Source organism: Dermacentor andersoni, chromosome 3, assembly GCF_023375885.2.
Source record: "Dermacentor andersoni chromosome 3, qqDerAnde1_hic_scaffold, whole genome shotgun sequence".
In the NCBI taxonomy this organism is placed as follows: domain Eukaryota; kingdom Metazoa; phylum Arthropoda; class Arachnida; order Ixodida; family Ixodidae; genus Dermacentor; species Dermacentor andersoni.
In genome coordinates this window covers 54,414,374-54,442,341 of record NC_092816.1, presented here as the reverse complement: position 1 = coordinate 54,442,341, position 27,968 = coordinate 54,414,374, and the positions used below count along the sequence as shown (strand labels likewise).

The window sequence follows — 27,968 nt, the reverse complement described above, 5'->3', positions numbered from 1 at the left end:
TTATTTATTTATTTATTTATTTATTTATTTATTTATTTATTTATTTATTTATTTATTTACTTATTTACTTATTTATTTATTTATTTATTTATTTATTTATTTATTTATTTATTTATGTTGTCGTCGTCGCTTCCAGAATCGTATGCGGCACAGCAGAAAATGTCAAGTATGGCTATATGCGGAAATTTTAGCGTTTTTGTTTCCACTTTTCCTGCGCTGGAAAAAAAAAAAGAAAAACGAATGTATTTTCCTCCCAATGTTTCCGGGTTTTCTGCCTGCCCTTGGATACACGATGCTATGCATAACATGCTGTAATCATTACAGATGAACAATCTATACGCGTACCTACCTATTTAAGAACGTCCCTCCATTCAACGCTCCACCACGACTCAAGAAAGTCGATGGCAGCGCCATTCTTCGACAGAAATGGTCACTGCGCATCTTTGATAACTCCGCGTCAATTGTTTAGAAGCGTAGCGCCTTCTGTCGAGAGGTGGCGCTGTGCTCAACTCAGTGAATGGAATGGAATGGAATGGAATGGGAAATCCTAATGTAATGCGAAGGGAGATCATAGAGTGAGATCCGTAGGTAAGGTACACCTTCCAGAAGCGGTTGGACTTAATGTGGACGGAAGCATCAACAGTTAGCAGTCGAGATAAGCAAGATACATTTAGAGTATCGGTGGGAAAAAAGAGCAAGGGAGAGATTGGTACGACCGGATCCGCTACAGGCGTAGGTAGCGGCAAAAGGTAGCTATAGAAGTTTTGAGGAATAAAAAAAAAAGGTTAAGGAGATGTATACAAAAATACTAGAGTTATTATTAGGGAAAATTAAGGGGAACGTTATGGGTCATGGGTAGGAAAAGTTCTATGTTTAGGGACTAATCACAACGTTCGCAGTAAATTATGTCTGCAAGAAAATACGTATGCAAGAAATATAAGCGCGTTTTTAAAGAAAGGCGAAATTTAACTCGCTAAATGCTAAAGAAACCGAGATGAAGCAAAAAATGGGGAAAAAAGGGGAGGGCGGTTAATAACAATATATCAGATGTTCAGGTCAAATAAAATGTGTGTGCGTGAATGGCTGCCTGTGAGAAAATTCCTTAACAATTACTGGAAAGCACTTCACTTGGACCAAGTTTCGAACGCAGCGGTCACGTACGGACAACGTTTTCGAGAGCGTGATTTATAATTACAGACAATTGAAACTTTTATTGCAGCTGCTCGAAATAAATAGCGTCGCCGGAAATTGGTGGCGACTGTGCAAGGTCGCGCAGTATTCTATCGACTTCTTTTGAATTCCTTTCGAATGCTTTACGTTGTAGGTGGTACACCATCGAGCAAGAAATTAAAGCAAAAAAATGCAATAAGTTTAATCGCATCCAAAGTGGACGTAACGTATATTTGATCACGCCGCGCTGCGTTGCTCAAACAGCCAGACATTTCCTAGTAAACACGATAATGCGCGATAAAATGTTGTTCATGATATAACATTCGGCACTTGGAATTGTTTGCTACTATTTAAGAAGCAACGCCTATGTCCTCTCATCGGAATAAATCCAAAACATTTATTTATTTATTTATTTATTTATTTATTTACGTACGTACTTACTTACTTACTTACTTACTTACTTACTTACTTACTTATTTATTTAATTATTTTTACCCTCAGAGTTTACACATTACAGAGGGGAGGGGGGGGCTAAACACCTCGGATCGTTAATTGGGTATTTGCATAGCCGTAAATGTATATCGCTATAGGCGTTTTCATAACGCTCTATGCGTACGTACAGCGTTGTGTATACTTTCGAAGTGTTTTATAAATCACAACGTAAAATATATGTAGTTGCATAGCGTCCACCGGGTCCACCAGTACAGGCGTTCAGAATTATCGCGTGGACGTGCGTTTTATAATTTGTTTGTGCTGTTCCTTGCTGTAATTTGACTGTTGTACTTTATAGACGGTACGCTGAAATAAGTCCTTCTTATGCGGAGTAGTGTTGTATTTGAATCCTGTCGTGTATCTGATACGCATACATCTCAAAGAATTGGCGTAAATAGGACCTCACTCACGGGGAAAGTTCTAAAGGGAAGGTTATTTCATCACCACGAATGCTTGGACCAGTCTTCATGCCGGGTGCGTGCACGTTAACTCCCAAATAGACGCAGCAATATGCAGGCATTGCAGGGTAGAAACATCCTTGATTTGGTAACTAACGCTGCGAGGCACCGTGAAACAAAACAACTCACGGTTCATCATCACTCCCTTGAGCAACTGACTTTAATGCGATGTCATTATGAGATCCCATCATTTGGTTGTTATTTGTCCACATCCGCATGGAGTTCTTCTGATACCTCATAGAGATCCGTGTTACCATCACATTATAATCAACTGTTATCGCATATTTGCTCCTGTCTACGTGTCTGCAACGTCAGATATGGTCGACGAAAACACAACAGCACAACGACAGCCTTAATTGTAAACACGATGCATGCACATTACAGATATCGATGTATAGCGCTCGCAACCCACCGATCATACTTGTCGGTGTATGAGCACGTACACATGCATATGGGGTGATGATTTTTAAGGTTTACGGAATTTTTAAAAATTGCCTCTGGCAGACAGCATAATTGTTGACCTTGAGCTTGGTTTTCCAGGAGGTGGACATTAATGGCACGAAGAATCGAAACATCGAAACACATATTCAACTAATTCACAAAAATTAACTAGAGAGAGAGAGAGAGAGAGAAGGGAAGACGGAAAGGCAGGGAGGTTAACCAGACTGAGTCCAGTTTGCTACCCTACACCTGGGGAGGGGAATGGGGAGTGAAAGAGGGAGAGAGAGAACTTATATGTAGGATTAACTAATTACTAAACTAAAAATTAACTAATTTACTGCTTAATCACTTTACGACAGGTATTACGCTTCGTAAACGGCAATATACGCTTTGTAGCCCATGAGTGTGCATGTTTATCTACTCGAAGTGAGTTTCCAGGATGGGGGGGGGGGCACAAGTTTCGATATATTATTTCGCGAAGTGCGGGACGAAATGCATGGGCGTTAAACTTACTTTTGTGCTTCAGTGCATAAAAGAGCATTTTTGTTGAAAATGTCAGTGAAACAACAGTGCATTTTCACGGCGAGTTTGATGGCGCATATCTCCAAACTGGCGTCATTCCGGGCATTCATGCCAAGCGGATACGCCTTGCAACGTCACCAGCTGCAATTCGTAAATTTCCATATGGGCCGTAATGCAATCAGTTAAGAAGTTAATTAGATATATTTTTTCAATTAGTGGAATATTTTTTTTCGATTTCTCGTAATATCTGCCTCTGAATAATGCAGCTCAATTACGAAAATTATGTTATCTGCAACATGTGATATATAAAAATTCTGTATAACTTAGGAAAGTATTCCGCTGCATATATGAATGTAAACATTCCTTCTCCAATCATTCCCTATCACCCCGACAATGTCTTTGGAACGACTGACTTTTGGAACGGACGTTTGGAGCCGATGTTTTGCAGTGGACCTACATGGTCCACTAAATCTGCAGTCACAGTAACAGCTTTGGCGTAAAACGGACTCTGTCAAGACCAAGTGAAGCACGGTTGTTCGCGGTGCGCCCTTTCAGCTGCAAACACTCAATCCCACCAGCTTCTCTTCCACGAAGACATCTCTTCGCAACAGACTTGAGTGCCCGACTATAGACATCCTGCACCTAACTTAGTGCATGGTAAAGTGCGGCATAGACTCATCTTTTCTCTCTATCTCTCTTTCACTCCCCATTCCCCTCCCCACGTGTAGGGTAGCAAACTGTCTTGTTAACCTCCCCGCCTTTCCTTCTTCCCTTCTCTCTCTCTCTCTCTCTCTTCGCTGTCTTATGTGCCAGTCACTAAAGCGTTGTCGCCACGCCGTAGTCGCGCTGTCGTCGTTGCCATTCGTCATGTCACCGTCGTCATGCCACCATGCCACCATCATTTTTGTTGTCACCATAGCGCTGGCGTCATCCTCATGCCATCGCCATGCTTACATCGTCGTCGTGCCACCTTCTTCTTCATCGTCATGCGGCCTTCGTCACGGATCATTGCCGTCATCGTCATCTTCGTTGTCGTCGTATTGTTGCCGTCATCCTCACGTCGCCGTTGTTCCTTGTCGCGCCATCGTATTCATCGTCCTCGTCGCATTGTCGTCGTCATCACACCTCACTCGTTTTCATTGCCGTCGTGCCGTCTTTGTCGTGTCACATTAACGAGTTGGCGTTGTCAATGCCTTACGGGCAGTAAAGACATGTGTCTGTGTGTGTGTCTCCTTTTCCTTGTGTGTGTCTTCTTCGTTCTGTTTTATTTTTATTTTTTGTACGTGTGTGTCTGTGTGTGTCTGCCTGTTCGGGAATTGCACATCATTTCTTGGGCCGATTCTCCTCTCTCTCTTCTATTTTTTTTTTTTTGCTCCGGGTTTCGCTGCATCTTCTTCGCGGGCCCTTGATAACACACTCACCTCGTGCACGCAATAGCCTCCGCCAGCCACCGCTGCCCGTCGCTTCTGCTGCTGCTCTTCCTCCTCCCGCCCCGCGCGCATCTGCGTCATCGAGTCGTGACGCCGCTTCCAAGGCCGCGGCAATCGGCTCTCCGCCCTCGGAGAGTGATCCTCGTTACGGCATTCCGTTACACGGAGGGGCAGGCCGGAGCACTTGCTCGCGGAGAGAGATTGACACAATTATCAAACTGACCAGGCGAGATCGTCCGAGAGATGCTCTTCTTCTTCATCTTCCTCGCCCGCGCCGTAGAATTTTCCTTGTGTGCGAGCAGGGCTTTCGCAGGCTGTCCATGCACTCGGATGCAAAGTACATTGGGGCCGTTTTCTTCTGCTCTTTTCTTCTCGTTCACTGCTCTCAAGGAGCGGGACTCTTTGTTAATTTGTTTATCCACTCTGTCACGAATGGGGACCGGCTGTTAGGTAATCTTTTTTTGTTGTATAATATAGTTGATGAACCAGACCGCAGGGAACGTTTGCACAACGTTTCGATGTCTTCATCGGGTTGCTGATTAGGACAAGACCCCTTGCCGAAGCGCTGACTGCAGCCTGAAACAGCCCTTGTTCGACAACTGTTGACCACTTCAAGCCTCCATCTGCCCGTGAACCTCTGTATATTGTATGAATTTGATAGGCATACTTTCACGAACATATGGCGCAAGGTGAACACGAAAAAAAAAAATTTTTTTTACATGTTTAGGTGAATTCATGGCCGTTCTGTTTGAATTGCTAAAAAGAAAGTAGGTTCCCAAGTACGCATGTCCTTTCTTTTTTCATGAATAGTCGTACGCTGGGCATATTATAAAAGTGAGATGCCGTAATTAAGGATACTTAGCTGTCACTGGTGTGTTGTATTGTTTCGACAAAAGGAACGAAAATCTTCCTTGATCGCGAGACGTGCGATTTGTTGAGCAGCTTAGGAGATGCTGAAGCACATTAGTTGGCCGCACTAGCGGAGAGCAGTGCGGCGAGCTTTTCGTCGCATTTGGCATAGCATGATCTCCGAGCACAAGTGCTATACACTCACGGAATGAAACGCGACACGGAGCTTTTAAAGTTAAACAGCGAATAAGCGAACTTACTCGAGAGTGCGACGTCACGTCGCTACACATCTGTTCTCTGACGGCGGTAGAGAGAGAGAGAGAGAGAAACAAAAGAAAGGGGAAGGCAGGAAGGTTAACCAGAGGGGAAGATCCGGTTCGCCTCCCTACGCTGGGGAAAGAGGGGAGGAGGAGGTAAAGCGATAACAAAGTAGAGATCAAGAAAGAAAGGAGCACAGACATACAACCACAGTCGGTCACTGCCGCCGCCCACTGTCACAGCACAGCACAGCAGCACTTGCAGCAGTATGAACCGTCTGTTCCTCCTACAGTCGTTAAATGCTGATCTAAACGTGAGAGCCAAAATAACACCGCCGTAACGCGAACTCGGGACGGCGGAAACAAACGTGCGCGTATTAATTAGCCCTAAACTGACGACTTTCATTTGTATGTGTGTAGTACACGCACTACTTTTCTCAGCACTAACGGAGACATTTGATAATTTCATAGAAATTATCTGGTCTTATTAACATGACACGTGGCGCGGCTTCTCTTTAAGCGAGGGGTGACGCTGACGAGAGCGTCTAGTTTTTGTGCCGCCGGCGCCGTTAAGCAAAAGCTAGGGGCGTGACCCTGTGTCAATCCACCGTGATTGAATAGTGTATCGAAAACTTAGACGCACACCCTTCATGAACAAAAAAGGAAAAGAAGAAAAGGACATGCATACGTTATTTCAGTTGGAACTTCATCGCTTTCACTACGTATATCCTTTCACTGTACGATATCTCAGCTTGCTCATCTTTTATGGTTGTGCTTAGGGCAGGCACTTGTGAACAGAAAAAAGAAAGAAAAAAAGAAAAACCTAATGGAGTGAAATTGTTTGGAAAACGTGCAGCACATTGGATTTTGAAGCATTGCTGGATCAAGGGCATGAGTAACGCGTTTTTCTGTTACTGTACTTTGCTTTGAAACGTTATACTGCAAAGAAACGCCACGCAGGACATGGCACCCTTCATTTACTCTTGAACGTGCCATAGGTATCAGTATTGTTGGAATCGCACCGCTGGCCCGAGTTGTTGGGGTCTCGGTGCTGACGCCCGTTATTGCCAATGGGTCGCAAGCCCCAAGGGTAGCGTTGGCCTGGCGGCCTGGGGCACTGGAAGCATCCGAAGGTCCCGGCAAAGCATGAGAAGACTGGTAACAAAACAACTTGTTTATTCTAACATAGCAAAAGAGCGGCCGGTCAGGTCGACCGAAGTGGAGAGACGGGAGAGCACGTAACTCAACAGTAAAAATCGGAGCCTCTCTCTGGCGTCCGGGGGCAGCTGCTCTTATACTCTCGGCGTCGCGGTCCAAAAGGGAAGGAGGGAAGGTCACGGGATGAAGGTCACGGGACGGCGCAGCAGGGGCCCACGACGGCGCGAGCGGTTGAGCCGAGAGACCTCCAGGCCCCTCATTCGGGGAACTCCGCTCCCCGGCTGCCGCGCTTTGACAAGCGAGGGCACACACACACACACGCACACACGAAGACACGTGGCACTGAAACACGCCTGGACACGCTTGGCGGGTAGGCGTTGCGGCGTCGTTGAACGGGCCAAAATGTCCGCCGCTTTGAACAAAGCCCCGGCGTCCGTTGCATCCGCGCCGGCATTACCGCGCGTTGTAGGCGAAACGTAACAGACCGCCCCGCCGGGGGAAGGAGATCCCGATGGTCAGGGGACTGCATCCGCTGTCCGGAGGGATGTCGCTCGATGATGCCCATAACCGAAGTCGGGCGTCCTTTGGCGTTTCTTGAGCGCAGTGCACAGAGAAGGCCTCGTTCTCACGTTCAGGTGCACACAGTACACTGCAAAGTGACTTCGGGAGAGTTGACATTTTTGTTCTCGTTTCCGGCAAGCGTTAGAACCACGCCTGAAAGTCAACCGCTCAGTCAGCAAGCACGGCACAACCCTCACTAAGCCCTGCCAGGCTCTTTCCCCTTTTATACTGCTGCCTAGTTCCTTACAGTAGTTTAGCAGCACTCAGAACGCGTCCACAAATCGAAAAATTGCACTAGAAAGCACATCATCACTTTGAAACACTACACAAAAGCAATAAGTTAAAAAAAATCCTGCCTCAGGAAGAAAAACATCAGTAACAAGCAATTTTGAGGCTGATTCCCACGTTAGGGGCTTCGACTTAAGCCATCGGCGTTACCGTTGAGACTCCCCTTTTTGTAACGCACCTCAAAGGAATATTGTTGCAAAGCGAGGCTCCAGCGCAGGAGGCGGCCATTTTTGGGAGAGATGGTCTGCAGCCATTGGAGAGGGCAGTGATCCGTCTCAATGATAAACCTCGAGCCAGCTAGGTAACATGACAATTTCTGAACGGCCCACACGATACACGCACACTCTTTCTCGGTGGCGCTATACGCCTGCTCACGACTCGTCAGCTTACGACTAGCATACAGGACGGGGTGTTCTACTTCTCCATTTTCCCGTTGGCACAGTACAACGCCCATGCCTCGCTCACTAGCATCACACTGAACAACGAACCCTTTTGTGTAGTCGGGCGATCGTAGCACAGGCTGGCTTGTTAGGGCGCTCTTTAGGGCGCTAAAAGCTCTTTCCTTTGTCTCGTCCCAGACGACTGTTTGCGGCTCTGTCTTTCTTAGAGCATCCGTCAAGGGAGCCGCGATATCAGAGTACCTGGGGATGTACCTCTGATAGTAGCCGGCGACACCTAAGAACGACCGAATATCGGTCTTCGTGCGCGGTTGCGGGAAGTCTCGCACAGCGGCCACCTTTATTTCAGAGGGGCGGCGTCGACCCCGACCAATCACGTGTCCGAGGTAGACAACCTCGGCCTGTGCTAACTGGCACTTGGGAGCCTTGACTGTCAAGCCCGCATCGCGCAGGCGGGTTAGCACTGCCCGCAAGTGCGCCATATGCTCAGGCCAGGATGCGGAGAATATCGCTACGTCGTCTAGATACGGTAAAGCGAATTCTTGCTGTCCCCGCAACACTTTATCCATGAGGCTTGAAAAGCAGTATGGCGCGTTCTTCAAACCAAAACTCAAAACTTTAGGACGGAATGTCCCCATTGGTGAAATGAATGCCGCATACCTACTAGCCTCTTCTGTAAGTGGAACCTGCCAATAACCCCTGACAAGATCTAGGGTGGAAATAAACTGAGCGCTACTCACTCTCTCAAGGCGCTCCTCGATGTTAGGGATCGGATAAATTTGATCCTTAGTGATGGAATTAAGCCTGCGGTAGTCGACGCAAGGACGAGGTTCCTTGCCCGGTACCTCAACTAAAATCAAAGGGGAGGTATAATCACTCTCACCCGCTTCAATAACACCGAGCTGTAGCATTTTCTTTACCTCAGCCTCCATAATATCGCTCTGGCGGGGTGACACCCGGTACGCCTTGGATCGTACTGGCTCTGGGGAGGTAAGTTCTATGTCATGAGTAAGGACAGAAGTCCTACCAGGCCTCTCAGAGAACAGACCTTGAAACTCTTGTAAGAGCTGGTGTAGTTCGGTTTTCTGCTCAGGCGACAGCGATGCTTTACTTATTAAGTCACTAATGACTGGATCGGTGTCTTTCCTGTTCGTCACTGAGCCTAGTCCCGGAAGCTCGACCGGAAGCTCTTCTAACTTTCCCGCATCGGGAATTTCCTCTCCAGTATCTGGTGCCTTTAACGCTACAGGCTCAATTTTATCCCGTTCGGGCGTGCTCTGAATACCAGCTTGCTGCGCCTCTGACCCTTTCTCATCATTCAACAACGTCGGCCCCGCAACTACCGCCTTTGCAGCGAGCTCCCGAACTTTCGATCTGGTTAAGGCCTGAACGCTAGCCTCACCAAACAAAAGCCCCTTCTCGCGCAGGAGGTGATCGGACCTGTTCGAAAATAGGTACGGGTACTGGGGGGGCAGCATAGATGACACTGCGGCCTCCGTCTCAAGTGCTCCGAAAGGTCCTTCAATAAGCACTTTTGCTACCGGCAGACACACGCTATGAGCTTCCACTGCTTGCTTGATCCATGCGCACTCGCCCGTGAACATATCGGGTTCTACGTAAGAGGGGTGAACTACATCCATTGTAGCTGCGGAATCGCGAAGCACTCGGCACTCTTTCCCGTTCACGAGGAGGTCTCGCATGTAAGGCTCGAGAAGCTTCATGTTCTCGTCAGTGCTGCATATAGACAAAAACACGACTTGTGTTTTTGTTTCTGGACACTGCGCCGAAAAGTGACCCGGCTTCTGGCACGTATAACAAACGCGCGCTTGCCTCATCTCGAACCGCTTTCTGCGTTCGGCTTCGGTTGCCGCCGTCTCCTTACGTTCGGTCGGACTGCTTTCACTCGCATCCGCACTACGTGTATCCCCCTTTGCTCTCATGGGTGTGAACTTCGGCCTCTCAAACTTGGAGCCAAATTCACCCTTTTGACCGTCCTTAGCTCCGCGAGCCCGACGCGTCACAAACTCCTCGGCTAGCTCAGCGGCTCGAGCCACCGTACTAACGTCTGGCCTATCCAAGACCCAGTACCGCACGTTCTCAGGTAACCGACTATAAAACTGTTCTAGCCCGAAACACTGCAGAACTTTCTCGTGGTCACCAAACGCTTTCTCTTCTTTGAGCCACTCCTGCATGTTTGACATAAGCCTGTACGCAAACTCTGTATATGACTCACTTCTGCCCTTCTCATTTTCCCGAAACTTCCGACGGAACGCCTCCGCTGACAGCCGGTACTTTTTTAGCAGACTCGATTTCACTTTGTCGAAATCCTCTGCCTCCTCTCTCTCCAAGCGAGCGACTACGTCGGCCGCCTCGCCGGGTAGCAAAGTGAGCAAGCGCTGTGGCCACGTTTCCCGAGAGAACCCCTGCTTCTCGCACGTTCGCTCAAAGTTAACCAGGAACAAACCAATGTCCTCTCCAAGCTTAAACGGCCGCATCAGGTCAGTCATTTTGAACATTACTCGTTCTCCTGCACCGTGTGCCTGACTTCCATTACGAGCGCGTTCCATCTCTAACTCGAGGCGCTTCATTTTCAAAGCGTGTTCACGCTCTTCTTTTTCTTTCTGTTCTATTCGTTCACGCTCATCTTTCTCTTTCTGTTCTTTTCGTTCACGCTCATCTTTCTCTTTCTGTTCTTTAAGTTCACGCTCATCTTTCTCTTTCTGTTCTTTAAGTTCACGCTCCTGTCTTTTTGCCGTCTCCCTCTCCTCAATGGTCTCAAGGCATTCCGACAGCTCGTCATCCTCAGCTTCTAACTCAAGAATAGCCCTTAGCAGTTCTGGTTTTCTGAGTTTGTCTGAGACATCCAGACCCAACTCTCTCGCAAGCTCCAGCAATTTTGGTTTGCGCAACGACTTCAAATCCATGGCTGCTCTGAATGCTGCTTTCTCTACTGCCTACTATTGTCTTGCCGCAAACTAACCCGGTAGCAACGACAACCACAATTACCAGCTCTGTTTCTAACACTAACAAAAGCCTGGCAAAACTCAGAAGAAGAAAGTCCCGCACTCACCAAACCTCGCAGCCAAGACTTCAGCGCAGTCGTTCCGCTGCAGGCAACCAGTCATCACACAGGGCTCGTTGCGCTGCTCCCGGATGGTCGTTGTGCTGCTCAGCATACAGTCAACCGCATCTCTTCGCTGCTGGCCTCCGTTGTCGCGATCTCACCGCTGGCAACCAGATGTTGTAATCGCACCGCTGGCCCGAGTTGTTGGGGTCTCGGTGCTGACGCCCGTTATTGCCAATGGGTCGCAAGCCCCAAGGGTAGCGTTGGCCTGGCGGCCTGGGGCACTGGAAGCATCCGAAGGTCCCGGCAAAGCATGAGAAGACTGGTAACAAAACAACTTGTTTATTCTAACATAGCAAAAGAGCGGCCGGTCAGGTCGACCGAAGTGGAGAGACGGGAGAGCACGTAACTCAACAGTAAAAATCGGAGCCTCTCTCTGGCGTCCGGGGGCAGCTGCTCTTATACTCTCGGCGTCGCGGTCCAAAAGGGAAGGAGGGAAGGTCACGGGATGAAGGTCACGGGACGGCGCAGCAGGGGCCCACGACGGCGCGAGCGGTTGAGCCGAGAGACCTCCAGGCCCCTCATTCGGGGAACTCCGCTCCCCGGCTGCCGCGCTTTGACAAGCGAGGGCACACACACACACACGCACACACGAAGACACGTGGCACTGAAACACGCCTGGACACGCTTGGCGGGTAGGCGTTGCGGCGTCGTTGAACGGGCCAAAATGTCCGCCGCTTTGAACAAAGCCCCGGCGTCCGTTGCATCCGCGCCGGCATTACCGCGCGTTGTAGGCGAAACGTAACAGTATACTCTATCGGATTTCGATGTGGGAATGTTCCTAGACGTTGTTCCTAAACGCCGAGCACTCAAAATGACAGTTGAGAGCCGTTGACAACACTTGGAAATTGACCTGAGTGTAAGACAAGGACGACGCTGACATTAATGAAAAGCTGGAGATGTTTGCCTCGCTGATAGCCTTGCACGATGCGTGCTCCAGGTGTTGCTTGCGAAATACGTTTGTGCACGGATATATCACGCGCTCACGCCAACGGCACGCGTACTCAGGGACGCGCCTGCACAGACTGTGAAGCGATTCACGTGATTTTTAGCTCTCAAGATTACTATAGGTGACTTCGCCTCGCGTGCATTTCCGGCGGTGCCTCTCCGTGTGTCGAGAATGTTCCTCATGCTGCAAGCTCGAGTCGCAGCGCCATGCTGCGGGCCCTTCACACGATGTCAGTCAGGCGAGTGGTAAATGCTATAGGACAGGTTGCGAGCCCTTGTGAGCAATCCACACGTGTTGAATACACCGCCGAATCTGACAACCGAGGGTCGCGTTCAACGTAGTTGGTGTAGGTCACTTTCAATCCAACTCGATGCTTTATTTTTTCTTTCTGCGAAAGTTGAGCCTGATGCGGTGAAGGCACGCTTGGTCTTGCCTCGTGGCATGCGTGTGCTTAGCGATGAGCATTTAGCTCGCTGCTATAAGCTGAATGCAAACACCATTGTAGACCCGTATTTGCGGTACCTCGATGAGCAATCCGAAACTATGGAGTGGGAAACCTTCGACGATGGTGATGGCTGCGACGCCGCATAATATACATGCCCCAAACATGTACGCGGGACGAAGTTGACGCGACAAGGGAAATCAGCTTGCAGTAACTGCTTTTATAATCACGTGACTATGATTCGGACAGCATCGCAAGGCACGTTGTCGTGAAATTATCTGACAGACGCTGACGTTGAAGCATTGGCATAGACTGAAATTGTTTTCGTGGCAGACACACGCTTGACCAACAGCCCCTTGACCGGAGACTGGGAGGGTGAGGGAGGAGGGGGGGGGGAGTCACGTGTCCGGTGTTCCACCCCCTGGCTATTCTTCTGTGTTGAAGTTGAGGTCACGAATATCTAAGGGTATGAGAACACTACACAGGGGAAGAAGACTTTATACATACTTTTCTTTTATTCGCCTGGTTCTTTGTCTCACGGCCCAATAGGGGAAGGAAATTATGCCCCGCTTTCTGCAGATACTGCAACAGCGACTGACGAAACGCGTTGTCCATGAGTCATCATTCACAGTCCCCGCGCATAAAGCCCGGGCCACATGGTACGATATTGCACGGCGTTGTTAGCTGCTACGATTTTCGCAAATGTGAACTTCGCATTACCGTTCAACATGCACCGAGCGAGGCAGCTGTGATTTTTCGCATTTGCAAGCATGTAGCGGAGGATCGAATTGTTCTTGACGTCAGTTCACTTCGGTAAGAACAAAGTAAAGCAACTTAGAAGGTGTACGTTTTGGGGAACGTCGCCGTCCTTGGCACGTGTGCGTTTTCGCAGAGAAGTTCTGCGCTGCGAACATCGAGAAATGGCACGCACGAAGGGTCCGACGGCCCACTTGCCGCAACTGCGAATTCAGAAGTGCGAAAACGCAGTCAAATTCGCACCAGGCGAAATGGGCTTAACCCGGAGTGCGTCATCGCGAACCGTCTTTGTCCCGAGTCGCGTCTTAAGGTCGCCACCTTCCAACCGAGAATCCACTGTTAAAAAGCCACAAAAATATTAAAAAAAAAATAGAGTTTCAGGGGCGAAATTCTCGTGGCGTTTAAGACTCGAAGCTCGGCCATCTCGTCTGCTAACGCGGCCTCGGTCAAAAGCAGCGCGAGTTCTCACAGCCAAGCCGTACCGCAATCTCACTTTTCTTGTGCCTTTATTATTATTTTTTTTTTCGCTTCATTCGCGCCGTTTTCCCGTTCAGCTCGGGTCAATGTCAGGCAGTGGAAGCGCCGCGCGAGCTTTGGCAGCAGCGGTATAAGAAAGCGCAGTTATACCCACACTTCGGCATAACGGGGTATCACCACTCGGTTCTCTCCCTCTCTCTCTTTTCACCTTTCTCGAGGCCATTCACTTTGACCGTTGATGGGGCTTTGATGGCGGCGTCGGCGCCCCCAAGCCGCTCGTCACCGCTACTTGTTCGCTCCACGCATGCCTCCCCCTTTTTTTGCGCCGTTCGGCTCAATTTCTTTTCTTTCTAGAGGAAAGAAAAAAGTGAATTGCGGGCGATCCGCGCGGGGCCGCCAATGCGAGAAAACATAACTTTTCTTTTCGGCCTCGTTGAACTTGAGGCCGACCGCGAGCGCCGTTATTATACTCCTTGTTTCTCGTGTTTCTCTGTTTTTTCTCTTTATTTCTTACTTTTTGTTAGCATTTCCTTTCTTTTTTTTTCGGTACAGGGTACACATTGGAAAGGTCGGCGCGATTTCGGCCGCCGTGAGGACCAAGAGTGTTTGCTTTAAATGTCGTGACTCGCGCAAGTTTCAACCTCACTTCGTAGTTATACTTAAGAAAAAAAAAATAAGAAAGAAAAGAAAGAGAAGATCGTCGGAGCGGTCGGGTCGCGAGAGAGTGAAAGAAACCGGACATGAACGTGAGAAGGCGACGTGCTCGCATTTCATTCATTCATTCATTCATTCATTCTCTATTTCTTCCCTTTTCTAAAAAAAAAACTCTGAATTAGCACAAGAAAGTAGTTTTACAACGGTTGGCTACCGCTCTTCTGTCAAGTATGTCGTGAAATATGGGAACGTTTTGTACATATATACAGGCACTGCGCGTGGATATTGTGTATTTAGTGCTTTATTATCAAAGTAATAATCTCATAGCTGTACCACAGTAGCTCAGTGCGCGCTATCTTGATCGCTACGAACCGTAAATATTATCTTGCGGTCCTGCAATAGTATACCTGCAATAGAGAAGTCCACACAATACACCTGTGCCCTGCTTCAATTTTCCCGCGGCACCGCGCAGCCTGCCGACTCTTCGAGTGAGACATCTACGACTGTGCTTGCTGTAGCCAAACTCTGCAGAAGAAAACTGCCTTTGAACTTTTTTGTACAATGCATTCTGTAAGGATTCTTACGGCATCTAGAACGTAAGAGAACATAGTATTTAATACCACGAAAGCAATTAGATATTTAAATATACGTTGCCATAGTATCGATTGAAAGTGGAAAAAAAAAAGACAAATTTTTTGAAGAGCTGCTCGTAGGCGCTGTGCTTTCATCTGTAATTAGTCCCTCCACTCAAACAATTGCAACCACGAGAATGTAACTCCGGCACAATAAAGTTTGATGCACGTTCTACTTATAAGTACGAGGGCAATTAGAGAATCACCAAGGGAGAACATTTATTTATTTATTTATTTATTTATTTATTTATTTCTGTTCTCCACTCCCATAGGGGGACGTTGAGTGCCGCCCCAAACTTGCGAGAGATGACGAGACTTGTACGCGAGCAAGAATCCCGGGGTCGCTACTTCCAACAGGCTCCTAGTGCTAAATAATCCATTCCATTTGCGTGCAGGCGTAATATATAGACGTTTCATCTGTATAGCATCAGGTGTTGCGTCACCTTGGGTGGCGTCGAAGTAGATCAAAGGCATTCAGCGTGTCCGGTGAACGTCATACGTGCAGCTGCCTCTAAGCATCTGCGATTTTGATGAAGAAGTGTGCATGCGCTCAACGACAGCTGCTTGCTGGCGATCGAAAAAACTCAGAATTTGAAGGGCAGAGAAATAAAGCGCGTGTCCCAGCTAACGTTAACCAAGAGAGAAAGAGAGAGAGGAACGAAGAGGGAAAGGTAGGGAGGTTAACCAAGGACGTGCCGGGTTGGCTACCCTACACTTGGGGATGGGGAACGTGGCGGAATAGATGAGGAGAGAAAAAATGAATAATAGTCAGTCAGTCGCAAAGGAATCTCCACTGTCACCAGCGCTCATGCAATCCAGTATCCTTCACGAAGGGCAGAAGGGCTTTTGTGGCCTTTTGCATGCAAGAACGCATAGGCCATGGTCCAAGGACATTTTCTTCCGACAGCACTCTAAGGTCTAGCAGGTTGAGTTTAGCTTGTTTGACACCGTTGAGCGTCAAAAGATGTGAAGTCACACAGAAAGTGTTCTAGAGTCTCATCGCACCCGCGCAAGTTGCACGCCGCACTGTTGGCCATCCCTGTTACGAATGAATAGGCATTGGTAAATGCGACGCCCAACCACATGCGACACAGTAAAGTTGTTTCGCGACGGGAGAGTCCAGGTGGCAGGCGAAGTCGCCAATTAGGGTCGAGAAAGTGCAAGCGTGAGTTGGTGAAACCCGCTGAATTCCATCGTAGAAGTGTGATGTGGCGAGCAAGTGATTGAAGTTGCTGCGCAGCATCAGTTCTTGAAAGTGGTATAGGAACCCGCTGATGTTTTTGATGGGCCCAACGCGCAGCTTCATGTGCGCTTTCATTATCGACAATAATATATATATATATATATATATATATATATATATATATATATATATATATTCATTGAAGCAATTGGCTAACGTTAGCAGGGACAACAGATGTAATAGGAGTTAGCTGGCCTGAAACGTCGGACGAGATGTTGGAAGCTGCTATGTGTCGGTGCGCGGTGACGCTTAATATTCGTGAGCCCTTTTATTCCGACTATAATTCCCTGCAGATTGATCACTTTCAGGATACTGCAGTTACGTCCATGATCGCAGAAAACCGAGATCCCGCGTACCGTTAAATCGTTTTTTAGGCCACAAGTCGCAGAAAGCTTTAAATGTGTTGAAGAAGTACGAATTTCTCCAGCTTGTAGGGAAGGAAAGCACATAACATTTCTGCTGTCTGGCACTGTCTACTGTACTAACATATCTATATGTCATTACAAGCCGCCCCACCCCGCCTCCCGCTCCTTCCAGTTGGCCGGCTGAATTCACAGCTGATAAAGGCGACATCATGGGCCCTATAACGTAAAAACTATTACAATTTATTTTTATTCCAATCTCCTGACGTCAAATTTACGTAACCGCCAACGCAAGCTTCGGGCGGGTATCCGCAGTGTTTTTTGAACCGATCAATCAAACGCTCTCCTCGTTTATCGGACGTACTTTTGTTTGCTCTCAAAGCGAATAGAATTGCCTACCTTGACAGATTTTTCTTATCTAATCGGCTGATGAGAGGCAAGGAGCACATAGGAGTGGAGAGGGTTTCGTTGGGTCTGCGCTATACACTATACACTATAAAACTATACTATAACTATACACTATACACTATATAACTGTACACTATAAAAAGAAGTTTACACCCTTCGGGGTGTATGTCTGGCACACAACAATAATCGTCATGTACCTTGCTTGCATTTCCTTTGTTGGAAAGGCCGCGCCCGCTACTTTCCTGTCAGCAATGATATGCCATGCTGATAACGCGCATGCCGTTCGTCACTGGGAAGTACCGGGCTCGCAGCGTTAAAGAAGCGAAATGCGGACAAGACAGATGACGTTTATCGTTGTGCGGCAAGATACGACTCAAAGGGTGTAAACTTTTCTTCGAGTGTATAGATAACCGGATGAGGAGGATGCTGCCGGCGTCTGCGATTGGCTCGCTTCCGCTCTTCGCTTGCGGTGGCTGGTCGAAAATCGCGCCGGTGTGCAACGAAAGTTCGAAGTGCTGCTAAAACGGATATATATATATATATATATATATATATATATATATATATATATATATATATATATGATGCACAGATACATTCTCTACGGCAGCTCCGAGTAGCCAGGGCTAAAGTGATCGGTGGCAGACATCTTCGATTGCTTTCGGAACGGTGTGGTCACCGGCTATTCCGAAAGAAAAAATTCAGCTTTGTTCGCTATTTTAATACATGTCTAATGCGTACATGTTGGAGAATTTTCGCGGTTGGGCATCGTCGCGTGACAAACAGGCGGAGTGGGCACAGCCCGCGAAAGCTTTTGACCGATGGCGGTGGCCTGATGGCGAAAAAGGTATGGAATCGGTAATAATGTTTTTTTGTACGGCCTAATCGTGCATAATCAGCTTGTACACGTCACATCAGATGGTTATATTATTTCGCGGTTTTCATGACGTCGCGTGACAGACAGGTGAAGTGGAGCTAGCCTGAAATATTTTTTAATGAGACGGGCAGGGCTGACTGCAGAGATGGAATAAAAACGGTTTGGAATAGCTTTACGTCATATCGCACTAGTTTGACATTGGAAATGCTGCTCGTATATTTACGCTGGTACGTGCGCAGAGGAAACTATAGGAGGTTCAGAAAACCGTGGCACTTTCGTAAGACGTTTTCTATAAATGGGCTCTTGTAAAACGCTCCACATCGGAGGCCATATACATGGAGGTCGAAATGGTCAGCTGCGACTACTACGGGATGCCTATATGCCTAACACCCGAGTCCAGCGGCACGACGTCCGTGTGTATCTCCAGGTCACTCAGAAATGTGACCCGCCGTGCATTTTTCTTTTTTCACCAGACACTTCGCCATGACGTCTCGCTCGCGACCGTCGCGTGTGTCCATTCGGATGGTGTCGCTAACGGTTCACCGCTCCATTAAGTCCCGTCAGAACAGGCGTCAAAACAGAAAAAAGAAAGAAGCTCCAGAAACAGTACCGAGAAGAGTCAAGACTAAGAAACCCCGAGCAGTGCAGCATATGGTGGCGGGGGAGGTCTCCTGATATATGGGTCACGGGAGACATTGGCCCCTTAAATTAGGTTTTTTTACACCGTTTCCCGCGCGCTGGCGCGCGCGGACGGACCCGCTAGCTAGCGTGAGGCGCTGCCTGCCGCACAACCGCCGCCGAGCGCTGTGCTGCAGAGAAGGGAACGAGGGGAGAGCGTCGACGACGGGCCAGATGAGAAGACAGCGGCAGCCGCGGCGCCAGAAGGCGTGCCGCCAGCTTCAGCCGTCACGTGACCGGGAAGGTTCTTCCACCGGCTAGCGGCACAGCTAGCGCGCACAACGCGCCGCCAGACCGGAACGTGGTCCAGCAGCTGCTGGCAGGAGGGCCGTGGTAGTAGTTCCTCACCCCCACCCTCCCTTCCCGCATCCCGTCCGACGGCTCTTGCCGCTCCGTTGCAGACGAACCGAGCGCAGCATCGCCGGCGCAAGCGCTTCAGTCAGTCGCCGCCAAGCGCGCATAACGCCGGCAGGCCTTCTGCTGTCCGCGATCCTCTCGAACGAGCATCTTCGGGCCGCCGGCCGCGGAGACGCAGCTGATCCGTCTACGCGGGACAGGCTCCGGAGCGGTGGACGATACGATTGCGGCTAGATCACACAGCGCGCTTCGCGCGTCGGTTGGTTAATCCTCTCGGCCGAGTTGACTGTGTTTTTGTCTGGGTCCGCAAGGACCTTCTGCAAGTTATCGTCTGGCGTCGTCGTCGGAAAGCAGCAAGACGTCGTCTGCTCGCCCCGGCGTGTCGTTTGCTCCGGCGATTGTCGCCGCCGACCCGCTTCTCAGCGAGTCCTTGGCCCAGTGAACTTCGACTGGTTCTCTTCGTCTTTCAAAATTTCCGATTTGTGCCTTCTTCTCGTCTAACGTGCGGTGCGGCGATCTTCGGTGATTCGGTGTGCCCTAACGGGCTGGTGGTAGCTCCGATCGAAATTAGAACGGTGCCTTTTTCTCTGTGGTTGGGATTAGTTGAACGGTGCGGGATTTCTGTGTGCCGGTTTGTTGCGCTCATCGACGACGGACGGACGAACCCCGGCTTGACCAAGGATTTCGTTTGTTTGCGCCATCTTCGCACAACCTTGAGACGATGATGACGAGTCGGTTCGTCTACGGGCGACCGCTACATTGAAAGGTAGGTGACGTGCGATTGTTTCTCTGTGAGTCGCATTCGGCGGGAAACGATTCCTGTTCCTTACTATTTTCGGTAGCCGTGTAGCTCATCGCGTTGCTCCTTTGTCTTCGGTTATGCCAAATATTTATATCGCGCGTGAACGTCCACATTGTGCAAGCGGACCTGTTGAACAAAGTAAGACGTCAATTCTGCCATGGCATGAAAGTACAGGCTAGCGTTTGTCTGGCTACGGTTGATGAGCTTTTAGCTTTCAAGACAAGTCTGCGTCACAAGCACGCGCTTGCTTTAGACGTGATTCGGTAATCGCAGGCAGCGTCTATAGCGCAATATTTTAGACATTCTCGCGTTGTTGTTTTTTCACCACTTGTTAGAGGCACGTAATGTAAATTTTGCGTGTAATCGTAACCTGCGGTACAACTACACCAAGAAACTCTTGCAGTAGTAGCCATTTTTGTTTTGTATCTTTAGAGTGGAATGAACAGCACAGAGGGATATCAGACAGAACGTCTACGATGCTACCCGCGTGATCAATCACTGTTGTCTTTCTGTTGGTGATGCGGTGGGCGTTGTCCGTGGGTTCTTATTGCGTTACCCGACCGTGTCGCGTAGAGGGTGTTTGTGGTATTGGAGAATTTGCACTTTGTTGTGTACGTTGAGGGATACATCGCGTGTAGTAGAGTTCCTTATCTTGGTTTATCGCTTCAAGAAATCGTTCAACCGTTCTCATTGTTTCTTGATTGTTATTTGTCTCAAAAACTGCGGAGGAATAGCTTGAGTAACGGAATAATAATTCTCCTGCGCAACTTTGTAGGCATTGTTTCGGTTTCTTGTCTTGCAATATGGGCAGCACGGTCAAAGATTATAGCACCTACGGCAACCCAACGCAATTGCCCTATAAGCGGTACAATAAAAAAATATACCTCCCTCCCTCCTCTGCGAGCCATACAGATAACGTTAAGTGATTTAGGTAAAGGCGCCCCGCCGACTAAGGAAGAAGCAGACAATTACTGTAACGGCGGCAACGCCGCCGATTGGTCGCTCTAACGCCAAATTTTTTTGTAACGCAATGTTAAGAGTATTTCTGTTGGCCGATTCTTTTACCATACTGGTATAACTTGAACCCTGGCGGGCACTCCTCATTTTTATCTGACGCTCCTGATTGACTAGCGCTATGCAATTTCTGGAAATAGGAAAGAGCAGTTACTCTTGAACCGACACTATTCTGTCCAGTGAAAACAATTAGTAAGCATCAACAATGTGGGTCGTGCCACCACCAGAAAGGAGTGCTCCAAGCATAAACAATCCTTCTTGTAACTCGTGCAAAGTTCTGTCTTACCGAAAAGTCGAGACCGTGGCAGAATTAGCACAGGTACGGCCTGAGTGCCTTGACCTTTACTCCGAAGAGTTCGTAGGTCACCAAATAAAAAACAAACAGCAATAAATAAGTTCGAACTGGTAAAGCGCTCTTTGAAAACACTATTGTCGTTCTTTTGACGGAAGAAAAGTTCGTTACTATAGTGAAAGAAGCGAACCAAAGTTGCCTATTTGGCGCCACGATCTCGTCGCCAATATATTGGTGTGACGTCACAGACTTCAAATTAGTTTCTCGCATTTGGGCCGCTCTTGGCTCAGGAAAGGGTTCTCAAAACCTGCTAGGTTGAGCCTTTAGCTACCTTTTATTCCAGCGTAGTCCTTAATTAACAATTAAACTGGGTCGTAGTGTAGATGCAGTCAAAATCAACACCGCCACGACGCGCAAGAGCGATCACATGACGACGGCGTCGACCCCCCCCCCGTATTTCGTATTTGCATCTTTCCAGGTTTACCAGGCCTCTTCTCGCTTTAGCATTGTCCGTTTTTTCTGTACTTCAGAAACGCAATCTACGAACCCAACTTAGCGTAGTATCGTTTTTTACTGTCCCTTTAGGCATCGATGATGTGACAAGACGGACTAACAGATTCTCGTCGTGACCAATCGGGCAACGGGTTACGCATACACGTCGCATCGCACCACATACGGCGTCGCCTCGTCCCGAAAGGGTCGTCCACGTGCCGAGGCCCTTTTATTTTTGTTCACACGTATTTCTTCCGTTATTGTCGCGGGAGGCCGCGGCATCCGCGCAGCGGCCTTACGACACAGTGGCGGGCGTTATAATACGCGCCGTCGTCGACCGGTCGTTACTGCGGTCTCGTATTATGCCGCGCGTTCCCACGATCTACACACACAGAAGCAGTTTCTGCCAGGTGCCGCCGTGCGGATCGGCGACCCGCCGCGACGTTTCTTTCTTTTTTTCTTCCTGTTTGCTTTTTCTCGTCGTTTCGTATACCACTCCTAGACGTCTATCTCACCAGCTCATCAAGACGTATTCTAGACCTCTATCTCGCGTGCTTAAAAAAAAGTATGAGCGGCGAGGGAGCAGTAATAGAGTACGCAGCATGAGCCCAAGCAGCAACGTAGAAGCGAACGCAACGCTTTTTCTGTGTGCATATTCAAGGTCTTGCAGATAAAAGTTGTGAAGGTTAGTGAGCTCTACAAAACGCCGCTCGCTCACAGACAAGATAGACAAGAATAAAGACGAGAGGGAAACGAGTCCAAGATCAGCGCAGTAATACGAATGCGCGCCAAGTACATGAGCTTTCTCACGATTTGAATATCGCGTCGCGGTAATTGCGTCTTGTTTATGTGTAGGAGCGAATGGTACCCAATGCTGTGGACTATATAAGGGCGTCGCCTCTTCTCTCAAGGAGTCACGTGACGGTCCGTGACATGCGCGTACAAGTAGAGCTCAGTAAAGTTGGGGCTTGCCGCGGGTGCTTGTGAACTGGGCGTTCCCTTGAACGAAACAGCTTTCGAAAGCAGACGATGACACGTGGTATGCAGTTCCGCGTTCGATCCGACGTGCAGCCTTTTGTACCGAAAACGCTTCCAGCAATCTACGAAACTGTTCCATCAGATTCCTACAGTCGGAGTAGGCACCTTTCTGAGGCGTTGTACTTAGTATCGGACGTTGCGGCGTGCAACAAGTGTTGCCCTTCTGTAGTGGTCCCTTTAACGGCTGCGATTCGGCCCAGTTCCGTGACGGTCAACAAGTGCGGACGGACCTCACGTGACCCGCACGTGCTGCAAGGCAGACTGGAACCAAGAGTGTTACCCGTTAGGAGGGGAGGTCAAAGACCATACAGAGATGGAGAACAAAAAATAAAAAGTTAGAGGTAAGCAGACAACCGAAAAACCGCTCGCACAAAACTGAAGCGGCACGCATTACTATTATATCCCATAGGACCGTAGGTCGCACACGAAAGGAACTAAGACGCAGTAGCAGCCTTCAGTGGAGACCCACATTGTAACCTCTGTCTCAGGGCTATTCGTCCCCATCGGGAGCGACAGTTCAGTTCGTCAAGTGCACGCATCACAAAAAATCATATATGATGCCAACAGGGCAATGAGAACAAGTAAATGACAGGGACTTCTGCCACGAACAGGTCGGAGAAGAGGTTTCAACACAGCGATTGCACTACACCGTGGAGGTGGAGAGAGAGACAGATATCAAGAAAAGAAAGCAAACGCGAGCCTACAGTGCGCTCTTATTCACACTTGCCAGATACGGATGAATGCACGGAATTGTCGATCAAGTGTTCGCAGCACGTGCTGTTTGGTTATGATTCTTTGGAACTTTCTACGCCTGAGGGCGCTGCTGGTAATAGATGTTTGCATGGAATGTTTGTGGTCCGGGACATCGTTGGTTTGGTATGCTTTAGCGAGCAGTCATGCGCATTCCAAACGTGTTATCTTTTTTCCTTGTTTTCGTTTAGCTTTTTTTAATTTCTACGAAAGGCTTGCCGTAACGCATAACGTTTGACATGTGCTATATGTAGCCTGTGCATTAAATCCTGTGCTGTGCATGAAATCAAATAGTGTTTTGTGGTATATCTCATCTGACGCAGCCAGCTTTCGTAGCTATATGTGGCGCTGTAGCGCTCTTTTTTTTTTTTCTTTCAATGGGAGAAGAAAGCTTGCAAAGTCTTTAATCGCATACATTCCAGGTTTCTCATTTCGTTTCTATTGCGCGTAATAAAACCACCAACTCGTTTTTCAAGCACGTTAGTCGTGTACATTTCGTGCAGATAGAGGTCTTGCTCAATAAAGCTCCGCAGCGTGGTTGCGAAGAAAATTGAAAATTGCGTAGGCAAAGTAGGGGCGCTTGCTGTTAAGCATAAAAAAAGCCTCTTATTTTTATTTTGTTCTTGGTCTCCCGTCAGTTTTGCCAGTATTTGTCGTTTGTTTGTTTGTTTGTTCTTGGCGAGGAAAAGACGCTAATGACGCAAGAGAGCATACCAAGCTCCGTGAAACGAAGCTGCCTGCAGCGTGGAGAAGTGCCTTTTCCAAGTGTCTTATTTGTCACTGTATACACCGCGCGCGACTCCGCGCATATAGGCGGATGTCTTACACTTCGAGACATGCAAAACTGGCCTCATCTTTATCTTTCCTTTTTTTTCCTCCGTTCGTCGGTGCTTTGGCTTTAACAAAACATTCTGCAGAATTCCTGCGGAAAGGTGCATTGGAGAGGTTGTTCATTTCGCGTTCCATCTAAAGAAACGCCCAGAAAAAAAAAAGAACCACAGCATTTTCAATGCCGTTACTTGGAGTCGTCGGCGAGGAATTCCTGCGGTCGAAGCGTTTTTTCGTAGGTGCGTATCAAATCGCACACTGCGACTGCATTTAGTTCCGCACCGCTTGGCAGACGTTTACACACACACATGAGCGTTAGGCCTAACGGCGAGCAGGTCGCTCGCCCTAGAAGGCCCTCTCCTCGTCGTCGACTGACAAAGTTGATTCGGACGGCGAACCGCGCATAAACAAATAATAGCAAAAGAGCGCAGCGAGAGGAAGCCGGTGGAGTGCTTACACCTTTATTCCAGGAAAGTTGGCTGCAAACGGAGCTCGCATTACTTCGAAATAGCTATAGCTCTTCCCAAGTCGTCCAGACCTGTACCCATCGTAACACCGGTGGGCAGAGCTCCCGATAACGCTGTACCGCAGAGTAATATCCTCCAAGGACGCCGCGCGTGCGGGCTTTGGCAGAAAGCATTTCCAGACGCTGGGACGGGACGGGGCCTCGTCATCTGGTTTCCACGCTTATCAAGAAAACGTTGGCTTACGTGCGCTCCGCGAAGAAGAAGGGCCCCGAAAAAGAATGATAATGTATTTCTCCATATCCATTGCATCCTTTCGACGAATCGGAATACGATGACGGCGAGAAGCGTAGCAAAAGGAGAACGGGTCTTGCGTACATGAACCATCGCTTTTGTTTTCTTCTATACATGGTGCAACATTTGTTATTTACATTCGTTATCTAAGCTGCGGTTAAATGCTAAGGACACGTACAAATATTAACGTTGGTGTTAGCAATAGAGATGTATTTTTGTTTGTATAGTGTCGTCCTACCGTGTTACTCAAACTATTATGTGACATTCCACTTTCATATCACTTCGGGCATCCGGTCAATTTGTCATTTACGCGAAAGGCGAAGGAAAAAAAAGAAGGGGGGGGGGGAACGCAGAGCTAACAACTGCTCGCGGATTTAACAAGCGCGCACTTTAGACGAGAAAAAATAATGTAGACACAAGACAAGTGCTAGTCTATGCCTTATTTTGTCCATTATAAGTTACGGGCTTGTTAAGCCCGCAAGTAAAGAAAAAAAAAAACTAGCCCAGCAACAGTTTCTATTAACAGCTGCTACACATTTGTGTTCGCGACCGATTTTTGCCGTTTCTGTGCAGTGATGGCAAGGCACAGACCACGAACTTAGGGTAAATTGAACATTCGGCTTACCTGAAGTACCTCCATTTTACTTCTCATTGCAATGTAATCGCTACAGGCGACTGCTTTGGTGAATGTGCTACCGTGTGTGACAAAACGTCTGACGTGGGCCACTTCAGTAGCAATTTCGAAATAACTTTCTTGCCTACTAATGCTTGTAGCCAATAATTAACTCGGACATGCGTATCGAGCTGGTGATTCAAGTATTCTTTATGAACAAACGTGGCATTACTGACCATACAGTAAATATTCATTTAATTGCTCTGTAATTATGATGGCTCACTACAAGATGCACAGAGTCACTCTACAGACAGGTCTTGAAGTGCAACGGCACATACGCAATAGGTGACAGAAAAATAGAAAAGACAGCGCATTTTCCCGTTGTGAGTAAAAAAAAAACCGAAAGAAAAAACGGAAGAAGCAGAAACGCTGTTCTGTTAACTCTTCTGTAACATTTTGACTGTGTGTCGGTGCACTTAAATATCCGTTCAACATTACCTTTGAACACCTAGTCCCTCTCGCCATCTTGTAGTCATTCTGCCACCTCGACTTGTTTTCAGTGGAGTCTCGAGCACCGTGGCATAAAATTATCTAAGTTTCGCACACTTATCAATCGAGAGTCGATCGCGATTCGCGACTGAAGGGGTTAAAAACCGCGCCCACGAAAAACCACTACCACGAAGAACAACTAGCCTAAACCGCAACCACGAAAAAACCACTACGCTAAACTGGCCGACAGTCTCTCTTCCGGCTGCTACCACCATAACTACCGGCGTTCGATAAGTGAGTGCACTCCTAAAGCGCGTGCGCCCAGTGCAGTCCCACACCTTCTCAGGCACCTTCCTCGCCCCCCACCCCCTTCTACTCACTCGAAGCGACGATGAGCCACTGCGCGCAAACAAGACTCGTCCGGCGGCTTTGTGTGTATTCGAGAGCGATGCTGCGCCCATTTCGTGTCTTCTTGAGCTTGCGGTCCGTCGTCGTCAGGCCCGTCTAACCCTCCCCTCCGCCTTGTAGCCGTCTTCGGTATCAACGGCAGGGAGCGCACAGACGCCGAATAATAGAGCGAGAGAGCTGCTGCTTCGAACGGCCGCCCCCGGTTTATTCCGCTCCCGTTAGAGACCACGTGTCAAGGCGCGCGCGAAGCTGCGGTAAGGTAGGCAGTAACATCGCCGTAGTCACACTTCTCGGCAGCGACACCCCCCCCCCCCCCCCCCCCCCGCTAACCCACTCGGACCGTTCTCCCCTTTCTTTTCACTGCCGAACAATGTAGTTTATAACGGGCCGGCCGCTGGCCAACAACCGGGCGTCACAGCAGCCGTAGTGTATAGGCGCTCGCGAGACATAACGCAGGCAAATGGGCCCGCGTTGTCCCGGCCGCCAGACGCGCATGTCTCTTTCTGACTTTTTGTTGTTGTTGTTGCTGCTGCTGTTTCTCTTCGCTTTCAACAAGGCGGCCTCGAGGGATGCCGAACAACGGGCCGCAGTGAGAACGTACAAGGCGGCAAGGATGAGAAGAAATCACGAGTCGGCGATCGGGGGAGGGAGGGGAGGGGACTCGGTTGTCGGCGCTGTCCGTTCCAAAAGTAGGTCTTGCTCGCTGAGCGATGAGCACGACAAGGAAGGTGCACCTTCGGAACGAGGAGGAGAGAGCATCCAGAGCCCGCGATGGGGGGAGAGGGGAGAGGCCCGGTGCAGAAGCGCGCAGCTGCAGCTGTGCGATAAGCTATAGCGCGCCGGCGTTTCACGTGATCGCACGTGCTTGTAGGCAGAAGACAGTGCACAGTCGGCGGGAGTCACAACTGTCACTGGTATACAGATGTCGAGCGCCGAGCCGCGTCTCGCTCCACTGTCGCCTTGTATACGTACGCACACGACGGTCAAAAAAGAGCGCGGTATGTGGGAGAAGGATCGAGCTACTTCCCATTGCTTCTCGGTCTGCATCCTGTATAGTGTGTAGTTAACCGTCCCCCGTTGGCAAATCGAGATCAGAGCTCTCAAAGTGCAGGAACGCCTCAAGTCCCTCCGGTCGCCGCTCGTTCCTGAATTCGTCCGTGTTTCTTTTTTTTTTTTTTTAATCGTGCTGGGTTACAGAAAGCACTTTCGGTCGTACTTTCTTGCCTTCGGCTTCGCGGAATGCTCCGTCTGGCCTGTAGAGCGCCTGGCGTCTTCGAATGAAGCTCGATCGACATGGGGATGAACGCTACGCGAGCATCTACGACAGGTATATGCGTACGTTCTTTTTGTCGGTGCATTAGTATTAAAGCCACGTACGGTTCCCGTATACGCTCTCAGCGTAGCCAAATCTGGCTTTCTTAGCCTGTCAAGAAAGAGAGTGCTGGGGCTGCCGGATTCACCGAGAAAGTGCGCGCGTTCAACTGTATGACAGCCTGGCTGG

General features: G+C 48.8%; 1 long non-coding RNA gene across 2 annotated transcripts; it reads right to left on the bottom strand.

Moving 5' to 3' along the window:
- Positions 1-26,719, bottom strand: LOC140216719 (uncharacterized). 2 transcript variants are annotated; one of them, XR_011893380.1, is made up of 2 exons: positions 26,440-26,719; positions 1-216 (listed from the first exon to the last, which is right to left on the bottom strand). It is a non-coding gene; the product is annotated as an uncharacterized lncRNA (long non-coding RNA). The 2 variants fall into 2 exon arrangements; XR_011893381.1 differs by lacking the exon at positions 26,440-26,719 and adding an exon at positions 21,086-21,170.
- Between the last annotated feature and the right edge of the window lie 1,249 nt (positions 26,720-27,968).